At 46.8% G+C, this 24,298-nt stretch overlaps 1 long non-coding RNA gene across 1 annotated transcript in view; it reads left to right on the top strand.

The window, feature by feature from the left end:
* Positions 1-20,103: 20,103 nt before the first annotated feature.
* The window catches only part of LOC138473641 (uncharacterized), a 45,821-nt gene continuing 41,626 nt past the window's right edge, over positions 20,104-24,298 (top strand). Inside the window, exons 1-2 of the long non-coding RNA XR_011268825.1 lie at positions 20,104-21,109; positions 21,932-22,016. This is a non-coding gene — a long non-coding RNA (uncharacterized lncRNA). The remainder of the gene's footprint in view (positions 21,110-21,931; positions 22,017-24,298) is intronic.

Below are 24,298 nucleotides of genomic sequence, written 5' to 3'. Positions count from 1 at the left end.
CCTACCTACACAGTTTGATAAACACCCTTGAAATGTGATCACTTGTGTCTGTCTTCACTGTTGCACCATGAGTTCCTTATAATTCACTGACGCTGCTTTTTCTTGGAGCCAAGGACTGTACCACGGCAGCTGGCTCTTCTCCCCACCTTGATTATTGATGCTTGAGGGCCCCGGGTATGTCTGACAAACAATGCAGGATTTTTCAGCCTGGTTTCCTGGTTTTACGCTTTCTATTCTCGAGGTCTCTGGAAAGTAATGGTTCCATGTCAAAAAGATCAAGGGAACTTCCCTCCTTGCGATCCCCTACTGTGTTGCCATCTTCATCTCTTGTTCAGCTGCCGGCTGATTCGGCTCGCTCAGGGTGTGCTCTTGTGCTCCGCCTTTTATCCATGTGTGGAAGCTTAATGGAAGTCAGGTGTGTGTGATGGTCAGTAATTGCCTGACCATTGCATTGGAACCCGTCAGGTATACTGCTTTGGTGTTAGTCTGTTTTCTATCAAAGCGGGCTGTCCTTGAGAAAGTGTTTGTGTTGTAAAACGTGTGGGGGTAGAGTTTCTAAATATCATACCAGGTAGGTTGGAGTAAAGGTGTTACAGGGAAGGAGATACCGCGTCTCACCATCCAGTGTCCCACTCGCACTCCCCGAAGACCCCTCACCCAGGTGATCTCCTGCACTGGTCCACCCCCAGGAACTGGATCCAAAAGCGATGGCCGTTTCCTGGCCACCTGGATCACACATCCCCGGGGACTAGTGGGTGAGACTGTCATGAGGAGAGGTGCCTGGAAGCTATAGTCTAGATGGAGGATCCGCCATTAACCTTCCACCACGTTCATTTGCTTTGGTCTAGTCTTTCTGTCATGTTTCCTATTTCTGTCTCCTAGCCCTACCCCCCTGTGTGTTGCAGCTCTAGTAGTTATTCGCTACTTGCCGGTGCACTTCGCGTTCCAGCTACTCCTTGCTCTTAACCTCCTCGCTTATGCTTGCCTCGGGTCCTAGCCCGACACTCTTCTCTACCTTCCAGCCAAGCTTGTGTGCTTTGTGTTTTCCATTCTTTACTACTTTCCCTTTCCTTTTGTTCTGGTTGCCGACCGCGAGTCCCGCTTCGCATGCCACCTCGGTCGGCTTTCGCTTCCCATTCTCTTCCCTTTCTCTTCCTTACCTTCTGCTTTCTTTCCTTTCAGTGGAGTCATTCCCTGTTTGCATCCCGTCCTCCACATAACCGCTCCAGCTCCTCCTTCTCTCTCTGTTTTGGTTTCAGTTCAGTTCTCTGTCTGTCCGCATACGTTTCAGCAGGCGGCTATAGCTTTCTTTCTGCACTGCTGTTTTCCTGCTGATTTGCCGTGCAGTGGTCCTGACTGCTTTCTGGTCATATGATTTTTACCTTTTCTAATCTTGCTTTCACTGTTTTATTTGAGTTCCTTTCATTTTCAGAGCTTACTTCTGTTTTCCTGCATATCTGCCCTCTTCAGTGGATAACACCACTGGCCCATACTCCACTCCGCTCTCTCCATCAACAGTCGGCTTATTGATATACTGCATACTTACACAACATTGGTGCTGACAGGGTCAGAACTTCCATCTTTCTCTTCCTACTGTGGAAGATCCTGCACCTAGAAGATCCTCGCTTTTGGAAGTCATCTCTCTGCAAACTTTCCTCCTCCCAAAATACCATAAACCTTCTGTGGACTTACAAACTTTCCGGAACACCAGTATCTCTCAGTGGAATTACCAACTCCCTGGAACACCGACAAGGTGACTTTTGCCTTCAGATTTTTATCCTTCCTGGGCTGTGCTGGGATGACGCCATTCGTGTTGGTACTGTTTCTCAGTCCAACGACGGTGTCGAGTTCCCAGAACAGATCCTATCTCTTCAAAAAGAAAGGATCTATTAAAAAGACCACCGCAGAACTTTATGAATCTGAAGTTTCCTCCAGTGGCAGTGACACCGAAGCTCAGGTGAGACCATCCATTGTTGACAAATTGCAACGCCCAAAGAAGGCTACAGCAGAACAAGTACAGTAGCTGGTTAATGCTGTCCAAGGACTAAGGAAGCCGACGAGAGAAGGCCAGGAGAAAAGGCCTCCTGTGCTCTTTGCAGCTCCGCTGCGAGCACTTCTCCGCCCCCACCAGCTGGAATCCAGATCAGCTGTTTACTTTTCTTTTGGAGCAAGCTGCTGCTCCAGCCCGCCCACGGCCGCGTGTTCAGCCGTCTCAATTCTAAGATGGATGCCTGCATCTCCATGACTCCAGCTACAACAATAGGATCAGCTGGAGCCACGAAGTTCACCGCCGCAGCCCAAGGTCCTGATTTGCTACGTCGGCCCGCCCGCCCCTCCCCTCCTTCTTTAAATGGAGGGGGAGTGGGCCGAGAGGCGAAGCCGACGAGAGAAGGCCAGGAGAAAAGGCCTCCTGTGCTCTTTGCAGCTCTTTGCTGCTCGTCTGCCGTGTGCCCAACTCCGATGCCGTGCCTAGAAGGTAAGAAGCACCACCCCTGCAAGCTTCTCCCTATCCAAGGCTGTACCTCAAGGCGCATCAGGTTGCGCGCACGTACATTGCAAACCGACATCAACTCACAGCCCATCCCCACAAGCACCCGTAATACACGGCTATGCTCACGCACTGTACAACCCTCTATACTCGCTGATAAGGCCAGGCTCCCCCGCAAAACCTCAAAGCCTGCATCCACTACATGTACCACCATCACAGCGACCAACAAAGTACTTAACTCTTCGTATTACTGTACTGCCCCCATAACGAATGTGACTACAAATGTGTCCACCATCTCTGAAAATGAGCCCCCCAGTGTAAAACCTGCGGTATGCAATTCTTCTATCACCATTTTGAATGCTATTGTGCCAAATGCTATGCCACATGTGTCCACTACCTCTGAAAATGAGCCCCCAGTGTAAAACCTGCGGTATGCAATTCTTCTACCACCATTTTGAATGCTATTGTGCCAAATGCTATGCCACATGTGTCCACTACCTCTGAAAATGAGCCCTCCAGTGTAAAACCTGCGGTATGCAATTCTTCTACCACCATTTTGAATGCTATTGTGCCAAATGCTATGCCACATGTGTCCACTACCTCTGAAAATGAACCCCCCAGTGGCAAATCTGTGTTGTGTATCTCCCCTAACACCCAGAGCGCACTCCCCCCCTCCACCTCACCCTCTTTCATCATGAACCCCCCCCAGCCACTACTGAACCCCACCTGAAATGCGCCATGATTAACGCTAGGTCCATCAATGCCCACGCTCTAGACATCCATGACCTCCTAACCTCCCAAGACTTGGATCTACTCATGATCTCAGAAACATGGCTACATGAGGCCTCCGGCCCCGCGCTCTCCCTCGCCCTACCCCCTGGCTACTCCATTACTAGATAAGATCGCCTCTCCAAAGGTGGAGGTGTAGCAATTATTGCCAAAGACTGCCTCTCTATCAGAAAGGTAGAGAAATCCCTGACCAACAACAACAGCGACTACCTCCAAGTCAAAATAACCCTCTCTCCCCACTGCACCATTACTGTACACACTGTCTACCGCCCTCCAGGCCCAACAGGAGACTTTCAAGCCTCTCTCATCCACCTCCTCTCTGACAACCTCAAAAAACAGTCTAAAGCCATTCTCCTTGGGGATGTCAACCTAGGGCTCCGGGATAGCAAGGACGTAGCAGCCAAATCCCTTGACTCTGCCCTCAATGCTCTAGGCTAAAAGAACACCATCCTGAGCCCAACTCACACCCAGGGCAGAACACTCGACTGGATAGCACAGCACAACTGCCCACTCATCATCACAGGAAATAATACCACCCCATGGTCTGACCACCACATCATCACCTTTAGCATCCTCACCACTAGCTCCCCTGCTGCCCCCTCACCTCAACCGCTCCCACCCTGCCTCGCCAGAAGCTCCCGCCAGCTTACGAAGGAAAGGCTACTGCCCTTCCTCCAAGGCCCAGCCTTCAGACCACCTTTTTCATCAGACCCAGAAACACTCGCAACAACCTATGATGTTGCCATTAAAGCAGCTATCAACTCCATTGCCCCTCTCAAACCTCGCAAATCCAAACCCACTACCCACTCCAACTCTTGGTTCACCCCTGACCTCCTCACACTCCGAAATGAGAAAAAAGCCGCACTCACACAGTGGCAAACGTCCCACTCTGAAAAAGACAAGATGATCTTTAAAGCCCTATCCACCAAATACAAAAAGGCAATCACCCAAGCAAAGGCCAAATCCTTTGAATACAGAATCTCGGAAGCCCAATCTAGCACAAAAGAAATCTTCGCCATTTTCAGGGAGCTCGAGACACCCACTCCCGCCCCCCAGAATTTCATCAAAGACAAAGACTGGTGTGATGAAATACAAACGGCCATGCTAACCAAATTAAGCCTCCTCAAAAACAAAATACTAGCCACTAAACAAGCCTTACCCAATAAGCATGTCCCCTTCCCACCACCTGCCCCGGATCCCCCCCTACCCTTCTCCTTCAAACCCATTCAGGAAAAAGACATCATCAACATAATGAGGAACATCAAACCCTCTAACTGCAAAGGCGATGCATGCCCAGCCTCCGTTATCAAAGACTGCACGGAAGCACTAGCTCCCTTCCTAACAGCCTTTGTGAATGCCTCCTTGACCACAGGGAAAGTCCCCGCCTCCCTCAAGGAAGCTTGGGTACGCCCTCTTTTGAAAAAGCCAACTCCGATCCCACCTCACCCAACAATTACAGACCCATCACCACTGTCCCATTCCTCCTCAAAATACTGGACAAAGCAGCCTACCTGCAGGTCCAGCACTTCATTGAAGAGAACAAACTCCTTGGACTCCGCCAATCTGGCTTCCGCCCCAGACACGGGACCGAAACCGCCCTACTTGACCTGAAAAACCAGATGGACGATGCTAGAGACTTGGGTAAACCAGCACTTCTCCTACTCCTTGACCTATCCGCGGCCTTCAACCTCGTGGATCATAGTGTCTTATGCCACCACCTTTCCTCCACTGCCAAATTCTCCCCAGAGGCCACAGCCTGGATCACCTCTTTCTTACAAGACAGAACCATGCACGTATTCTCTGACCTAGCCGCCGCATCACCAACCATTATACTTTGTGGTGTACCCCAAGGCTCCTGTCTCTCCCCCACCTTATACAACATCTTCACACAACCCCTCTTCCTCATCCTCGACGCTATGGGCATATCCTACACCAACTACGCCGATGACACGCAGATCCTCCTCACTCTCACAGGGAACTATGACACTGACTCCCTGACCCTCAACAACCTCTACAACACCATCCAAGCCTGGATGGCAGACAACGGTCTATGCCTCAACTCTGACAAGACAGAACTCCTCCTGGTAGGTTCCCCCGACACACTAAAAAATCTAGATGCCCAATTCAGCCACTTCACCATTGACTCAATTAAAATTCCGGTCTCCGACTCTGTCAAAACTCTGGGAGTCTACCTGGACTCCAGCCTATCCATGGATAGACAAGTCAGCGCAATAGCCTCAGCAGCTGCATATCATGCCAAACTTATCAACGCAGTCAGACCCTTTCTCTCCAAAGAGAACTGCACCAACATAGCCAGAGCCATCACCGGCTCTAGGCTAGACTACTGCAACGTACTCTTTCTAGGAACCTCCAACAAAAACTTAGAGAGACTACGAGTAATACAGAACAATGCTCTCCGGGCAGCCCAAGGCATTGCTAAAAGAGAACACATCTCTGAAGCCAGAAAACTAGCCCACTGGCTCCCAATAAAGGAAAGGATCGTATTCAAAGCCCTGACACTGACCCACAAGTGCATTCACCTCACTGCTCCAGCATACCTCTCTCAAAGGATCCACCCCGTCTCCACTACCAGGCCAACCAGATCACCATACACCAACATGCTCTCGGTGCCACTAGTAAAAAGAGTAAAAGCGGGCGGATCCAGCTTCCCCTATCTAGCGCCCACTCACTGGAATGCCCTACCTCCCACTATCCGAGGGGAGACCTCCCTCACCACCTTCCGCAAAACTCTGAAAACTACCCTCTTCACATAAGACCCGACACACCAGCACGAATACTTATCATATATGTTGTAATATACGTCCCAAGGCAATATCTGTAAAGATTCTGTTCTAGTATTTGTAGTTTCCAGAAATAATAATGGTTCCCTGTAAACATGCACCCACTGACCTGATCCTGTAGCCCGGATGTGTTGAAATTGAGAAGCCCCCCCGGGGGAATCCCTTCCTATCCCGTGATAGCTTGCACAAGGAAGGAATGAACTCCCCAGGGAAACCCTCTGGGGAAGAAAACCCTGACCGCCTCAGTTGTTGGAAGTCTTCTCTGTGAGCAGGTAAGGGCGAGTCTCTAGCACAGTTCCAGGTGACTGAATGCAGGTACTGCAAAGAAAAATAACAAAGGGATAGATTAGAGAAAGGTAAGTTTGCACTGAAATACAGAGTAGATGCGGGATATCAGTTGCCTAATAGTTACCATTTATAAAGGAGATTGTGAACTATATTGTCTCAAGATTGCATACGTTCGGATTTCATCTGTGAGACACTGAGAGTGAAGACTCGTGGATAACGTGATGCAACTTCGGGAGTCTAATACGATATAAAAAGAAAACATGAAAGACCAGAAGGTAGAAACAGGCAGATCTTTCTAAAAACGAAAATAGAAGAGAAGGAGAGAAGGGTACCTGGCAGCAGATTCGATTTGAAGCAAAAAACCTTACGAATAACGCAGCTGGGAAATGAGTGAAGCAGCTGAATAGAATCAATGTATGTGAAGTGTCCAACCCGGTGCGAATGGAAGCGGTTGCAGTAGAAAGGAGAAGGATCTGTTTCGAGCTGCACTGGCACTCGTAAATAAAGGTTATGAAGCGGAATCTCTGCCTTTGGAGTACAACAAGAAGGCTTCTAAAAGACAGAAACAGAAGAAGCTATTAGCAAGGTATAAATGAGAATTCAAGTAAGGGTAAGCCTAGGGACGAACTTACGAAGCGCTGACTGGGTAGAGTAGCAACGCACTCGAGCGTTGTGCCTGCCGCAAGATAACCGGATCTCTGCTGAGGAGGAGGAGCCTCAATAGCCAGCATCCCTTGCAAGGCTGGAATACCGCACTTGGATGGCGCCGCCATCTTGGGAGAAATAATGGCCGCCACCCGTGATTGGGACCAACGGCGCCACAACGACCATCTCCTTCTATGGAATATGACAGTATGCCCCCTCCAAAGAGCTGACGTACCCGGTTTGCCGGGATGAGAACGATGAAAGCGGCGAACCAGCTGTGGAGCATGAACGGCAGAAGCCGGTTCCCAGGACCGTTCAGCCGGTGAATACCCACGCCAATCCACCAAGTACTGAAGACGGCCCCGGTGGTAACGGGAATCGCAAATGCCGGCAACTTCAAACTCCGGCCCCGAAGGAGTCGAAACAGGAGGAGGACGAGCAACCAGATGACGAGAAAAGCGATCCGCCACGTCCTGCTTAAGCTGAGAAACATGAAATACTGGGTGAATCCTGGACCAAGAAGGAGGAAGACGTAGACGATAGGCCACCTCCCCCAGACGTTGAAGCACAGGAAATGGACCAAAGTACTTAGGAGAAAGTTTGGAAGGCACCAGATGTCGAGGAAGAAATCGAGAGGCCAACCACACCCTGTCCCCGGATGCAAAAACCGGAGCTGGAGAGCGTCTGCGATCAGCAAAACGTTTAATCCGTTCCTGAGCATTCTGAAGAGAAGACAGAGCCTTCTGGTGACCCTGTTGGATATCCTGCAGCAGACAGACTACATCCGGGAAAGAAGACGCAGACGATACCCCCACAGGGAAGCAGGTAGGATGGAACCCATAGGAACAGTGAAAAGGACTGGATCCCAATGATGTGTGATGCGCATTATTATAAGCAAATTCAGCCAACGACAATAACTCCGTCCAATTGTCTTGAGATGCTGAAACATAGCATCTGAGATAGCCCTCAAGGGTCTGATTCAATCGTTCCGTCTGTCCATTAGTTTGCGGATGGAAACCCGAGCTCAAAGCGCGGGTAATACCAAGCATCTTGCACAGTTGCTGCCAATATTTAGACATGTACTGGGGACCTCTATCCGAAACAATAGTATCCGGTAAGCCATGAACAGAAAAAATATGCGTAATAAAGATCCTTGCCATCTGCGCTGAGGTAGGTACTTTAGGCAAGGCCACGAAGTGGGCCATCTTAGTGAAGTAGTCAATAGTGACCATAATGGTCGTACATCCCGCTGATTTAGGAAGGTCCACTACAAAGTCCGTGGAAATGATCTGCCATGGACGAACCGGCACGGGCATTCTCGTGAGTAGACCCAAGGGGGAACATCGAGGTGCCTTTGATTGTAAACAGACGGTACAGGCAGCCACATATTGTTTAACATCCTCCACAAGACTAGGCCACCAGAAGTTGCGGCGGACCAGTTCCATAGTATTGTTCACTCCTCGATGACCAGCCATGAGTGAGTCATGACACATTGTAAGAACAGACTTTTGGAGTTCCGCCGAGGGTAAAAACAGTTTCTGATGTCGGTAAGCACAATCCTGAAATACAGTGAGTCCCAGTGCCCGAAACAGGTCAGGGTTATCCTGTTGGAAAACCAACGTAGCGCTTGCTACGGACTGAAGAAAACTAGAAATCACATGCACAAAACGAGCATTGGGAAACAAAGGTTCGGCCCGGAAATGAGCCCACTCAGTAGATTCTTTCCTAGATAAAGCATCAGCCTTTAAATTACTTTTGCCAGGAATGAAGGTAAACACGATCTCATATGGAGAGAAAAAATGAGCCCAACGGGCTTGTCTGCTATTCCGAGTTTGTGCATTCTGAAGGGCTCGAAGATTGTGGTGGTCTGTCCGAACCTCAACCGGAAATTGGGCTCCTAGCAGCAAATGTCGCCATTCCTCAAAAGCCCGTTTGATGGCAAGTAACTCCTTCTCAAGGACTGTATAGTTCAGTTCTGAAGGAGAAAGGGTCTTAGACATATACGCAATGGGACACTCCACCCCCTGTTCATCTTCTTGAAGAAGGATAGCTCCAAGGGCAAAGTGGGAGGCATCCGACTCTACAATAAATCGCTTTCCCTGATCAGGAGAGAGTAGAATAGGCCCTGTCATGAAACAGTCTTTCAGGGAGGTGAAAGCTTCTTCTGCTTGCCTGGACCAATGGAACGGAACCCCTTTCTTGAGGAGAGCCGTTAACGGTAAAATGATCTCAGAAAATCTGGGAATAAATCGCCGATAGAAGTTGGCAAACCCCAGGAATCGCTGGATATCCTTAACACAATTTGGAGAAGCCCAGTCTCGGATAGCAGAAACCTTCCGGGGATCCACAGAAACCCCCTGAGCGGATAGAATGAATCCCAAATATGCCACACTGTCTTGATGAAATTCACACTTGTCCAGCTTACAGAACAAATGATTGTCTAGAAGGCGCTGTAGTACATCCGTAACATGACCAATGTGTTCAGTGGGAGTATTAGAAAAAACCAAAATATCATCGAGATATACAATAACTGAATGCAGGAGAATGTCAGAGAATAGATGGTCCATAAAGCGCTGAAAAACTGCCGGTGCATTGGACAATCCAAATGGCATCACGCGATACTCATAATGACCAAATGGCGTCCTAAAAGCCGTCTTCCATTCATCTCCCGATTTGATGCGGATGAGATGGTAGGCTCCTCGCAAATCTAGCTTGGTGAAAATCCTGGCACCTTTAATGGCTTCAAGGATGTCAGCGATTAGGGGCATCGGATAACGATCAGGAACCGTAATCCTGTTCAATCCGCGAAAGTCTATACAAGGTCGGAGTTCAGCAGAGTCTTTTTTGGAAATAAAAAATAAGGAAGCCCCAGCAGGGGAGGTGGATTCGGCAATGAGACCATTGTGCATATTCTTGCGAAGATACTCTTTAAGAACCTCCTTTTCTCTTGCGGATAGCACATACAAGCGACCAAATGGGATAGGGAGGTCCGGAAGTAAATCAATGGCACAATCATCCCTACGATGAGGTGGCAGTTCAGCATATTCAGTATTGGAAAATACTTTATGGAAAGATTGATAAGGTTCAGGAATCCCCTGAATCTGATTTAGCACAGTGGTTCTCAATCCCTCTCCCTCGCGAGACGAGGCAGAAAGTAGTTCACCAGTACCACGAATAAAACAATGGGCTTGACAGTGAACAGAACCCAGAAAAAATGTTCCAGCTCACCAATTGATGTAGGGATTGTGCACTCTAAGCCAAGGTAAACCCAATATCACAGGATAATGGGCAGTCCGGATAATGTCTAACGTGATGACTTCCCTATGATTAGCAATAGACATCTGTAAAGGAACTGTCTGTTCCTTAATGGGACCTGAGACCAACAGACTCCCATCTACTGACTCAACGGGAATAGCCATAGATTTGGAAGAACGGGGAATTCTAAATTTGGCTGCCCAAATGTTGTCAATAAAATTACCTGCTGCCCCACAATCCACCAATGCTGGAACTTCAACTAAACCCAAGGAATCACAAGAAAAAGTAACCTTTAGAACCAACATAGAGGTATCAGGGACGTCCGTACTGTGGGATGAAATGGAGGAAGAAGGGGAACCGCTCACTGATTCCCTAACCGCGGCTCCCCTGACGGTCGGGTTCGAGCGTTTCCCTGCTTCCGAGAGAGAATGATCGGACAATTTTGTAAAGAATGCTCCTTGGAACCACAGTACATGCATAGCCCTAAGGTGCGACGTCGAAGTCGCTCCTCAGCGGATAAAGGACCCCGAGCAGCACCTATTTGCATTGGTTCGTCAGAGAAGTTTTCCTTGGGGGAGACCATTGATTTTTCAGGCTGAGACCGAAAATTCTTTTGCCGTCTCTTTTCCTGACGTCTTTCCAAAATTCTGTAGTCCATCTGCATAACCATCGATATTAATTCGGCCAAATTAGGCGGGCGAGGAACTCTAGAGACCTCATCCTTTAGTTCCTCACTTAAACCCCGCCTAAAAAGCGTAATCAAGGCGTCATCTGCCCAAGACGTTCCTGCTGCCAATTGTTTGAAACGAGTAATATAAACCAAGAGATCCAAAGAACCCTGATGGAAGTCTAATAGTTGTTCTTGAGCTGACACTGTGACCTCCTGCCTCCCGAACATGGTCTTAAGACTATTCACAAAGGCGGGATATGAATCTAGAATTGGATTATTTGAAGTAACTAAAGGGGTAGCCCAGGCTAGAGCGGGACCGGTAAGGTGAGCAATCATGTGTCCCACCTTATCCCTATCAGTGTGAAAGAATGCAGTCTTAAATGTAAACTGCACTGTGCAAGATTCTAAAAACTCTCTCAACTTATGCGGGTCTCCATCAAAGCGTCCCCCTGGTAAAGGTCCAGGAGGAAGTTCGGAACAACTAGGGGACCTCCCCATGTGTTGCCGTAACACCGCATTCTCTTGTTTAAGTGCCTGGACTTCGGCCGTTAGTGACTGGACTGCCGCCAATAATTGTTGTTGTTGAGCCAGATCCATTTCAGTGTAAGCATAAAGGGAAAAACAATTATGCCTGGAAACAGAATGAATGTAGAAAAAGAGACTAAGATAATCTCTTATATAATTCCTTTTTAGGCATTGCTAACTGTAAAGATTCTGTTCTAGTATTTGTAGTTTCCAGAAATAATAATGGTTCCCTGTAAACATGCACCCACTGACCTGATCCTGTAGCCCGGATGTGTTGAAATTGAGAAGCCCCCCCGGGGGAATCCCTTCCTATCCCGTGATAGCTTGCACAAGGAAGGAATGAACTCCCCAGGGAAACCCTCTGGGGAAGAAAACCCTGACCGCCTCAGTTGTTGGAAGTCTTCTCTGTGAGCAGGTAAGGGCGAGTCTCTAGCACAGTTCCAGGTGACTGAATGCAGGTACCACAAAGAAAAATAACAAAGGCATAGATTAGAGAAAGGTAAGTTTGCACTGAAATACAGAGTAGATGCGGGATATCAGTTGCCTAATAGTTACCAGTTATAAAGGAGATTGTGAACTATATTGTCTCAAGATTGCATACGTTCGGATTTCATCTGTGAGACACTGAGAGTGAGGACTCGTGGATAACGTGATGCAACTTCGGGAGTCTAATACGATATAAAAAGGAAACATGAAAGACCAGAAGGTAGAAACAGGCAGATCTTTCTAAAAACCAAAATAAAAGAGAAGGAGAGAAGGGTACCTGGCAGCAGATTCGATTTGAAGCAAAAAACCTTACGAATAACGCAGCTGGGAAATGAGTGAAGCAGCTGAATAGAATCAATGTATGTGAAGTGTCCAACCCGGTGCGAATGGAAGCGGTTGCAGTAGAAAGGAGAAGGATCTGTTTCGAGCTGCACTGGCACTCGTAAATAAAGGTTATGAAGCGGAATCTCTGCCTTTGGAGTACAACAAGAAGGCTTCTAAAAGACAGAAACAGAAGAAGATATTAGCAAGGTATAAATGAGAATTCAAGTAAGGGTAAGCCTAGGGACGAACTTACGAAGCGCTGACTGGGTAGAGTAGCAACGCACTCGTGCGTTGTGCCTGCCGCAAGATAACCGGATCTCTGCTGAGAAGGAGGAGCCTCAATAGCCAGCATCCCTTGAAAGGCTGGAATACCGCCCTCGGATGGCGCCGCCATCTTGGGAGAAATAATGGCTGCCACCCGTGATTGGGACCAACGGCGCCACAACGACCATCTCCTTCTATGGAATATGACAATATCTGTAACAACAGTATGATATCGTGCAGTATTCATAATGTGTTATCAATCGCTTTCATGCCTGTACCATGTAACTAAGTTATTGCAAGTAACAGCGCCTCAATGCCCTTGGGCTTCTTGCGCGCTATACAAATATAAATAAATAAATAAATAAATAAATAAATAAATACATAAAATATAGGTGGAAGTACAGGGACTAAAGTCTGAAAACACGGTTCTGCGACAGATGGTCACGGACAGAGAAGCCCATCAGTCTGACTTACCGCCCTCTAGCATTGGCAGCTTGGAAGTTCAACGGTTCCCCTAAAAAGGTGAAGGAGTTCATCGATGCCTATTTGATGTAATTTACTTTCAGACCTGTTACCTATGCTACTGATCGCACTAGGGTGGGGTTTCTCATTTACAACATGGTTGGCAATGACCTTGCCTGGGAAACCCCATTAGTTACCTCAGCTAATCCCATACTCCAGGACTACAATGCATTTGTTACGCTCTTACGTCAAACCTTTGAGAGGCAGGAGATTGGCTTCTCTGCCAGGGAAGCACTGCTGGATATAAAACAGTGCACTATGGACTAGTTGACCTACATCTCTGCCTTCAAACAGCTATCCAGTGAAGCGTGTTGGCCAGAGTCAGTCCAGTTCACGGTATACCGAAAGAGACTCCATCAAGAGCTCAAGGATGAGTTGTCCCCAGTGGTCGAAGTGAGCGGGAGCGGTCGGGAGCGGTGCTCCTCTACTTTTTTTAATTGCGTTTTACAGCTCCTATACTTTTATTTTAAAAAGAAACCGTTCCGGAATGGTTTCGTTTTAAAATAAAAGAGTAGGAAGACGTTGCAGCTTGCACTTTCAGTGCACTGCACTGAATGTTCCCTTCCACAGCAGGTGAAAGTGTTTTGGGGGTTTGTATTGTGTGTGGGAGGGGGCGTGATGATGGGTTTGTGGGGAGCAGGGGCAGGCCAGCAGGGAACATAGCTCCACTACTTCTTTTCATACACTTCGACCACTGGTTGTCCCGGGTTAGCCGCCCATCTACTTTAGATGACCTGTTTTCTTTAGCTCTTCAAATCGACTTCAGGATGTCTCAAAGAAGATCTGAAAGGAAAAGAGGCCAAAACCCACCACTTCCACAGTCAGAACAAAAGACCTCTCTGAATACTTCTCAGTGTTAGGATATCACGGCTATCCAAGAAATTGTCAGCCTCACAAGCTACATTATACCATACGCATGATTCAGTGTCTGTCTCTCCTCTTTTACCCCGTTCACGTGTCCCAATAAGAAGACGCAACGTGTTGTGACTAGAATACATAGCACAACCCCAATTTTCAGGAATCAAGGGTGGAAGATTTGGAATAGATGGAGGCACTAGTATACGGCACGGGTACGCTCTAGTCCTCACCAAACATGGTGGAGTATCCTATAAAGCTTGGCACTGCCCCCTAGTTTGGTGCGTTGTATCTGTGTAGTTTCACTCTGACGCTCCGTTTCCCTTGTAGTGCTGGCTTCTCTCTCTCTGTTCTCCGTAGCCGTTAGTTTTGTGCTTGTTCTTGTCTATTTCAGCTTGTCCGCCTTACCTTTGTTTGTCCGCTCCGCTCTTCATTTGTTTACCTTTTCTTTGCCTCAGCCCCTGTGCCATGTGTCTCACCTTTCGCTTCGGCGTCTCTCGCCGTTCCGGTTCAGCCGCCTGCGGTCGTTTGAATGCGAGCGGCTCTGCTCTTCTTCTTCTTCCCTTTTTTCTTACTTTTCGTTTCGGCGGCTCTCGCCGTTCCGGTTCTGCCGCCTGCGGTCGTTTGACTGCGAGTGGCTCTGCTCTTCTCCTTCTTCCTTTTTTTTTACCTTTCGCCTTGGAGTCTCTCGCGGTTCCTGGCCCCGCCGCCCGCGGTATTTCTACTGCATGCGACTCTGATCCTTTACCTTCCACTACTTGTCTGTCCTTTACTTTTCAGCTTGCTATCGGTGGTACTTTCCTGCCTTTCCGATTATCCTTTCTTTCTGTGGATGTGCATCCTTTGGTATCCAGTTTTCCGCATTTCCTCTTAGAGTTCGAGCCTTTTAATGCAAATCCTCTTCCATTTGTCGGTGCCTCCAACTCAGTTACCATCTGCATCCGCTGTGTTTATTTTGGGCAACTCAACTGTTTGAAGAATAATCTTCACAATCTTTTGTTGTGGAATTCTGCTTACCACATCTCCTGCAAACAATATCTCCAGTGTTTTTTCTGCCTTCAGGCTTTTTCCTTGGGAGTTGAGGCTGGCCCCCCCCCGGGAGCATCCAACGGCAGGTTCTGCTCACTGTCACGGTGGCCTCCGGAGGGGCCAGACCTTATTTACACGAGCGGAAGGTCCGGTCTCATAAAGACTTCCAGCAAGGAGAAGAATCGTCCAAAGGCTAAAGCTGCTCTCAAGGTCCAAACATCTGAAGAATCAGGTGAGGAGAATGGGGAGGTGGAGTCGAAGCTTGACAGCAATTCCCAATGGGTCGTTTCGTGAGCGTTGGGGGTTGCCATGGCGACGCTGGTGCCCTGCATTTCGAGTGTCACGTGTGCAATCACGCTAGATCCGCATCCAGCCAATCATGTGATTCATTCATTTTTAAGCCCCGCCCATGCTGAGTTCACGGCTTCTGAAATTGTTTTCACAGCCGTCTTGATTCTTCGCTACATTGTGTTAACTGATCCAGGCCCTTGCTACATTTCACAGACTTCCATTTTCGCCTTGTCCTTTGTCTTAGTAAGAATACTCCTGCTTACCGAATCATGTAACTCGTTTTGACTACTCTTTTGCCTTACGTTCAGGCCTTGTCTTAGCCAGCACGTTTTCCGACTCGGCTTTCCTACGGACTCCTTTTGCCTATTGTTAGTGACTTCATTGCCCGAAAAGGTTACGATTTGGAATGCTTTTGGATTGCTCATCAAGTGCCACGTTTTCTTTCATGGAACGACTTTTCAGGATTACAAGAACTGTGTTTTCTCAGACGAACCGCCATTATAGGACTAACAAAGTTGTGCCCAGACTAGAGACTGCCATTGGAGCACCTTCAGGCGTCCTCGTGCCGGCGGGTGTTAGGAGGACTCTACCATTTCCTCAGCTTGGGATTTCAAGACTTTTTCACTTCTACATACAAACAACATCTTGGTAAGACATTCTATGTTCATAGTAGCTGTATTTTTTCTCACGTTTTCTGTATGCTATCTTCTGAGAGTGAGTCACGTCACTGATCCACTTGTTATTCTTGCTCACAGGATAAACGCCTATCTTGAAATAAGAACAGGTATCCTTAATTATCATCAGCGATTTCTCCTGTTGGCATAAGGTATATCTAGCAGCCATATCTTATCATACTTTGTTTTCTGTGGTGTTGATTGTGTGTTTCTTTTACAGGCCAGCGGGATTCTGTGGCGTCCATCCATCTTTGGGTCCGTAGATCTCTCAGCTAGTCCTTACGTACTCCTGAGAGGTACATTGGCAAAAAGAACTCATCGGCTACACGACGGGTTCAACTGCCTGAAGTAGAACACCTGTTTTGGATACATCAGGAGTCATTCTGATATATTCGCTCTAGTGAGGAGCTGATGCAAATAGGGGCCGCCAGAGGGCCTTTGACCCCAACAGAAAGAAACAGACGCTGTGACAAAGGACTCTGTATGTACTGTGCTTCCGCTAACCATTTGTTACGTGATTGCCCTCAAGTGGCCCCGCGGAAACAGGGAAACGACAGACCCCCGGTTCTAGGAGGAACCACTAACCGGGGTTCTCCCGAAGATTCCCACAACACCAGAATGTCCGATGACGATGCATGTTTGATGGTGTTACGGGTCATTCTCCAATGCAACAAGCAACCTGGAAGAGAAGTCCTAGTAATGGTCGATAGCAGTGCAGCTGGTAACTTCATGGATGTCAACTGGGCCAAGCAAGAAGGAATCCATCTCATTCTCAAAGAGGAAGAACAGAAGATCGAAGGGGTGGATGGTCGGCCGTTGTGCTCTGGATCCATCAGTCAGACCACCACTTTTATTCAGGTCTCTATTAATGATCATCATGAGACGATAGGTTTCGATGTGACCCGAGCGGCCCATTTCCCTATCATCTTGGGAATACCATGGCTTCGTAAGCACAACCCTCTTATCCACTGGGCACTCAAAACTCTGCGGTTTTGTTCTGAGTACTGTCAAAAACAGTGTGCTCTGTCTTCCTCGGCTGATTGTGCCACGGTTTCCTTTTTCTCCCAGAAATCTCCTGGGGTCAACAGTCTGACTTCAGTTTTTCAAACTTATGCTGACGTTTTTGAAGACTGAATCCCTAAGGAACTAACTCCCGAATGTCCCAAGGATTGTGCAGTTGAGATCCTTCCCGATGCCATCATTCCCTTTGGACGGATGTTCTCATTGACTATCCCAGAATGAAAGGCTTTAAGGGAGTACCTAGACCACAACCTCCAAATTCATCTCTCCAAATCCCCTGCTGGAGCCTCAATATTTTTCATAGCTAAGAAGGACTTTCGGGAACTCAGACCTTCTATAGATTACCGTGATCTCAATAAGGTCACCGTGAGAGACCGGTATCCTATGCCCTTAATCAAGGATTGTCTTGAGGCAGTGGAAGGAGCGGTGATCTTCAGTAAGCTCGACCTCAGGGGTGCTTACCACTTACTGAGAATCAAGGAGGGGGACGAGTGGAAGACGGCCTTTTGCACTTTATTCGGCCGGTTTGAATATTGTGTAATGCAATTCGGTCTGGTGAACGCTCCTGCAGTGTTTCAGTGGTTTAAGGACCGTCTATTCACGGACCTGCTATTCGTGAATGTTATAGTTTACTTGGACGACATCCTGGTGTTTTACAGCTATAGCAGTCTTCATCAAAGATACCTCTCAGAAGTTTTGGAACGCCTGAGACGTCATCAACTTTTCGCCAAGCTAGAAAAGTGCCTTATAGTGGTTCCCTCTGTACCGTATCTGGGATTCATCCTATCCGCACATGGAATAGAAATGGACCCCAAGAAGGTATCTTCCATTATTGAGTGGCCGACCCCTACTTCTGTGAAGGAGATACAAGCCTTTGTCGGATTAGCAAACTTTTACAGAAGGTTTATTACTACTTTCTCGAATCAAGTCCTTCCGATCACGGCACTACTCAAGAAGGATGTTCCATTCCTTTGGGATTCCAGGGCTGAAGAGGCTTTCCAAGGCTTAAAGACTGCCTTCTGTTCTGCACCCATCCTCAGACAGCCAGATCAACAACGGTCTTTCATTTTTGAAACTAATGCATCAGCCGGCGCAATTGGAGCAGTCTTGAAACAAGAACACAAGGGCTTGGAACACCCCATCGCATATCTTTCCCGAACCTTAACTTCAAGTAAGACACACTATTCAGTCGGCCATCAAGCAAGCTTGCGCCGAGTGGCGTCACCTTTTACAAGGTTCCATGCATCCATTTGAGATTCGCACAGATTATGGTAATCTAAAGATATTACAGCAGATGGAATGCACATCACATACCTACCTGGCAGTAAAAACATCATAGCTGATAGTCTGTCCAGAAACCAGTTGATTTACCGGAACCCCCCACTTTTCATGGAGACCGTTTGCTTCAAGATGTGAAGTTTATTGGAACACTCTCTAAGGTTCTCCAGGAGGTCAAGTCAGCTTCTCTCCCGGCTCTGAGACCCCTCTCAACGACACCACAGAATCACTTAATGGTAAAGGACGGACTGTGGTTCTTCCATAATTGTTTGTTCATTTCCGAGCCCATACAACAGATACTTATTCTTTCCTGGGGTTATAAGTCCAGAATAGCCCGTCACAAGGGAGTGGCAGCTACCACTGATCTCATCAATTGAATGTTTTGGTGGCCTTCTATTCAGACAGACATCAAACAATATGTACTGTCTTGTCCGATATGCGCTAGAAGCAAGAACCCTACTTCTAAACCCATCGGACTACTGGAACAACCTTCAGTCCCAGCCGAACCCTGGACACAATTTTTCACAGATTTTGTGGTTGATCTCCCTCCATCCCACGGTTTCATGGCTGTCATTGTTACCATTGACAGTTTTAGCAAGATGGCCCACTTCTCTCCTTTGAAAGGAGTACCTTCATCCCCAGAAATGGCACAAGTCTTTCTTACAGATTTGGTAAGATTACATGGGATTCCTGGGACGATACTTTCGGATAGAGGTCCACAATATAAATCGATGTTCTGGAAGACGTTATGTGATCTTGTTGGCATCAAAAGCGGACTTACATCGGGGTACCACTGGCAATCCAACGGGCAGAAAGAACGCCTGAACGCTACCATGTAGCTGTATCTCTGATTTATTTATTTATTTATTTATTTATTTATTTATTTATTTATTTATTTATAAAGCGCAGAAACCAGGCCCAGGAGCAACCGGGCGCATACTCTTAAACATGTTACAATAAACAGTAGTTACACAGTACATTACAAAATAAACAGCATATATACATATACCGAGGGGTGTTTTAGCAATGCTAAAAGACAACTGGGCCTCTCTTCTATCCATTCCAGAATTTGCATATAACAACGCCACCCATTCTGCCATAAAGATGTCACCCTTCTTCTGCATGTATGGAAGACACTCTGTGCTTTTCCGGCGGACTCATTTCCGGCCTCTAATTTACCTACAGTAGACTTGCTCCTGGAATCTATCTCTGTCGCTCAAAGGACAGCCATCACCTACCCGGAAGAGAGCCGTGATAAATCCAAGCGTCAAGCCGATGTACATCGTAGCCAGCTGCCTCAATGGAAGGAAGGCGATCTAGTCTGGTTTCTACCAAATACCTACCCAGAGGGACACAACCTTCCAAACCTGCACCCAGGTACCTGGGTGACTTTCCCATTCTGTCCCGCATCAATATGGTGGCTTTCAAACTCAAGTTGTCTAAGCCACTGTGACACACCTCTATGTTAAAACCATTTTCTTTTTACAAACATCAGCGGAAGACTACCTTCCAGACACCCTTCAGGTACCCATCTCCGGAGATCTATGAGGTAGAAAAGATCGTCGACTCCCATCAGCATAAGGGGAGATTGCACTACCTTGTTAGATGGAAGGGTTATTCACCAGCTGAAGACTCGTGGGGGCCAATGTCCAACATCTCTGCTCCCAAATGTATTCGGAAGTTTCACACCCTTCGTCTGGGTAAACCCGGGGCTACTGTCATGAGGAGAGGTGCCTGGAAGTTATGGTCTAGATGGAGGATCCGCCATTAACGTTCCACCACGTTAATTTGCTTCGGTCTAGTCTTTCTGTCATGTTTCCTATTTCTGTCTCCTAGCCCCGCCCCCCTGTGCGTTGCAACTCTAGTAGTTATTCGCTCCTTGCTGGTGCGCTTCGTGTTCCAGCTAATCCTTGCTCTTAACCTCCTTGCTTATCCTTCTCTCGGGTCCCAGCCCGAAACTCTTCTCTACTTTCCAGCCTCGCCTGTCTGCTTCGTGTTTTCCATTCTTTACTACTTTCCCTTTCCTTTTGTTCCAGTTGCTGACTGCGAGTTCCGCCTCTCATACCACCCCGCCCGGCTTTCGCTTCCCATTCTCTTCCCTTTCTCTTCCTTAACTTCCGCTTTCTTTCCTTTCAGTGGAGCTATTCCCGTTTGCATCCCGTCCTCCACAGAACCACTCCAGCTCCTCCTTCTCTCACTGTTTTGGTTTCAGTTCAGTTCTCTGTCCACACGCGTTTCAGCAGGCGGTTGTAGCTTTCTTTCTGCACTGCTCTTTTCCTGCTGATTTACCGTACACTGGTCCTGATTGCTTTCTGGTCATACGGTTTTTACCTTTTCTTTTCTTGCTTTCACTGTTTTATTTGAGTTCCTTTCATTTTCAGAGCTTAATTCTGTTTTCCTGCATATCTGCCCTCTTCAGTGGATAATACCACTGGCCCATACTCTACTCCGCTCTATCCATCAACAATCGGAGTACTGATATCCTGCATACCTACACGATATTGGTTCTGACAGGATCAGAACCTCTGTCTTTCTCTTCCTACTGTGGAAGACCCTCCACCTAGAAGATGCTCGCTTTTGGAAGTCATCTCTCTGCAAACTTTCCTCCTCCCAAAATACCATAAACCTTCTGTGGATTTACAAACTTTCCAGAACACCAGTATCTCTCAGTGGAATTACCAACTCCACGGAATACAGACAAGGGTTTTTTGACTTCGCCTTTTTCCCCTTCCTGGGCTGTGCAGGGAGGACGCCATTCTTGTTGGCACTGTTTATCAGTCCAACGACAGTGGCGGGTTCCCGGAACAGACCCTATCTCTTCAAAAAGAAGGGATCGATTGAAGAGACCATCGCAGACCCTTCTGAATCTGAAGTTTCCTCCAGTGGCATCGACACCGAAGCTCAGGTGAGACCATCCATTGTTGACAGAGACACCTTTTGGTTTCTCACAGGACCAATACATACAATGAATGATACATTGCTGTGTATAACGTCAACCTAAGTCACTCTTAAACCTACTGAGACCAGCACATATACAAGGCCACTCAGCATCTGAAAGCTTACAGCCTATATCAAGATCCCAACAATTTCTTCCCTGTGGACAGGCAAAATTTAGCTCACAAGGAGTTAGTAACTTATAAAGAAAAGAGGCAGAGAGTGGCATAGACTTGGCTAGTTTTAAAATCATGGGCAAGCCATGTAAACTAGCATTAGGCGGGCGAGAATAATACCACAAAAAGATTCTTCAACAAGAGGTAGCGATGTGTCTCTGATCATTGCAGCTTGTATTTAAAATGCAAAAATTTGAAATCTAGCATGTATTGACCAACATGAACTCAGTAGTTTCTATACCACTGCTTTGTGTTCCTCTTGCGACGTGGCTGGAACTTGCCACACTCAGTGTTTGATCCAGCTTACAATTCCATTTTGTGTCAATATTTCTTGGAGAATACTTCCTTGTGGTATTCGAGGTTGTCGTTCAAGTCACCAGCTTTTAGGAAGAGATCCTGCTCCCCTCTATTGGCGTCCCATACCATGTATAATTTTGCTTGGTCGAACCAACCCACTTAACAGGTCTATGTTCTGCCAAGTATATTTGTGTTTGCAAGTCCCTCTTTTGGCGCATTACTTATATACTAATAACTTCAATTTGAACCCAGCACAGACTGTGGGCTCTATGTGCACTTTCTTTAATTGTTGTTTGCTTTTTTCTATTATACACTTGTAGGCCTGGAGTGGGATGACCGTGACGTCTGAACCAGAATCGGCCATTAGGAGGACTTCATTGTTGTTGACCTTCACCAAGCCGTCAGGTTTGCATTTCTTGGCAGTTTTGGATACATGCACACAGCAAACAGTGCTTTTGACACCACTGGTAAACAGTTAGAAACAAATGTGCAAAGCTCAATGTGCTTGTTTCGATTCTTCAATCAACGAAGTACTTGTTTCAAGTAAAGATAACTTATTTAATTTTTGACAGAAAAAGGTATTTCAAGAAGATGTTTTCTCCAATATCTCTTAATACATTCTTTTCAGTTCAACACTTAATAGTCCTCTACAAATGTCTATCTACAACAAAAGGAATCCTTTGCAATTGGCGCCAACACGTGTTCCGACCAATCTGCTCTTTTTCAAGGCAAAACTTAAACAGTGTTCAAATTGCTCATTGTTGATCTCTACAAAAACAACATTTTCCAATCATTAATGGTCAAACGAAATCTTTACATGTGATGGAAAAAATTAATATACATTGAATTAGACACAGCGAAAAGGGATTACAGAAGGCAATAAAATTCATCACATCACATCAGACAATTATCATAACGAAAAAAGGGAAGAAAAAGAGAAAGAAGAGAAATAAAAACAAGAAAAACAGCAATCAAAGATAGCACTGATCTCAAATACATAAATTCATCCTAACTTTAGTCCACCTACTATTGTTAATTAATAATTTGTTGTCAAAACAAAACTCCTCTCTCCTATAGCATAACGCAATTACATGGGACAAATTATGACAATCTATGTTACAAATTGCAATGACCCTCCATACCCCACAGATAACACCACATTTACTGCTTTTTGTCCATAATAGGTTTAGATCATCTAAACAGCTTAATACATCATAAACTGTAGCGCTCTTATACCCTAATTTAGCTAATGTGCCGAAAGTCGAATATCTACTAAACATCTCAGAGACACTAAATATTGTCATTCTCAATATTACCATGGTGGAGTTACATTTATCTACTCCAGGATGTTATACTAAATTGTTGGGGAATCCCATGGAACATACAGTTAGAGAACTAATTATATTAGTCCAAGACTGGCATAGGAAAGGTTTGCTAACGGACGGAGAAAGACAATTCCTAATTAGGAAACATCCTATTACTCCAACTATGTATTTCTTACCCAAAATTCGTAAATATTTTGAACTATTACCTGAGGTACTCCCTATCATGTGTGGCATAGGATGGGCCACTGTAGGGCTTTCGGAATACATTGACACAGCTGTCAAACAGAGAGTTCCGTTATTGACATCATATTTGAGGGATTCACCCAGGTTTTTACAAATATTGCATGAGTTCAAATGGGATTCGCAGTCTTTGCTTGCAACAATGGATGTTAAATCCCTTTACACTTCCATTGAACAAAGCCTTGCTATTCAAACTGTAGACTTCACTTATCAGAATTTTTCGGTTTCAAATAGTGAGCATGTAAATATGCTGAAATAATTTCTTGACTGTACATTGAAACTGTGACAGTTTAAGTGCCTGGTTTCCCTTTTCTCCCCCTTCTGTAGAGCTCTCCTCACCTGAACTGCCGGAATTGCTGTCGGGGTCCTGCAGACGCCGTCGAAGTAGATAATCCTCCTCCTTTTTCCGATGAGCTTGCTTGTCATGGAGGGAGGCCACCGTGACCGCTGAGGAGAACATGTCATGATCTCTGCTTCCAAAAGGTCAGGGTTTTCCCAACTCCCTTGGAAGCAGATCCATAACCCAGGTTCCGAGTGCCAACCAGTCCCAATTGGGACCTTTTGGACCCAGTCCTGGCGCCAGTGGCACCAGGCTCATAAATATGCCCAGTCCCAGCGCTGGAAGCGCCGGGTTCATAATGCTTGGGTGGACTTACCTGCAGCAGACCATGCTGCTTACTTGCCTGCCAGTTGAGCCTCTGATCCTCTTCTGTTTGGAACTACTTTTCCTGTTGGGTGGGGCAGGAGCCACTCCCTAGATTCAGAACACTGGAACTCTTCTGGAAGGCAGGAACTCTTTTCTTACCTAGGCGTGGCTGTGGAAGGAGGGACCTAAGCACTACAGGAGGCTATTTAAACCACACCCGGTGGATGAATCTTGCTTTGCGTTATTCTGCATCCTCTGCAGCAGAACGCTCATCGTGTCTTCTGCATCGGATCCTGGGCCTAAGGAAAAAAGGCTTACCATCCTGAATCCAGTCTTCAGCAACACCTATAAAGACAAGAAAGAACAGGTTAGCATTCCGGCATCTGAAAGACAAAGGCTTACCTACTCTTCGTGCGCTCCGGAGGTCTTCACACTGCATTCCGGCATCTGAAAGACAAAAGCTTACCAACTCTTCG

This window comes from Ambystoma mexicanum, chromosome 8 (assembly GCF_040938575.1).
Source record: "Ambystoma mexicanum isolate Mex_15411 chromosome 8, UKY_AmexF1_1, whole genome shotgun sequence".
Classification (NCBI taxonomy): domain Eukaryota; kingdom Metazoa; phylum Chordata; class Amphibia; order Caudata; family Ambystomatidae; genus Ambystoma; species Ambystoma mexicanum.
The sequence above is the reverse complement of the archived record's forward strand: the minus strand, read 5'-3'. Positions and strand labels throughout refer to the sequence as shown.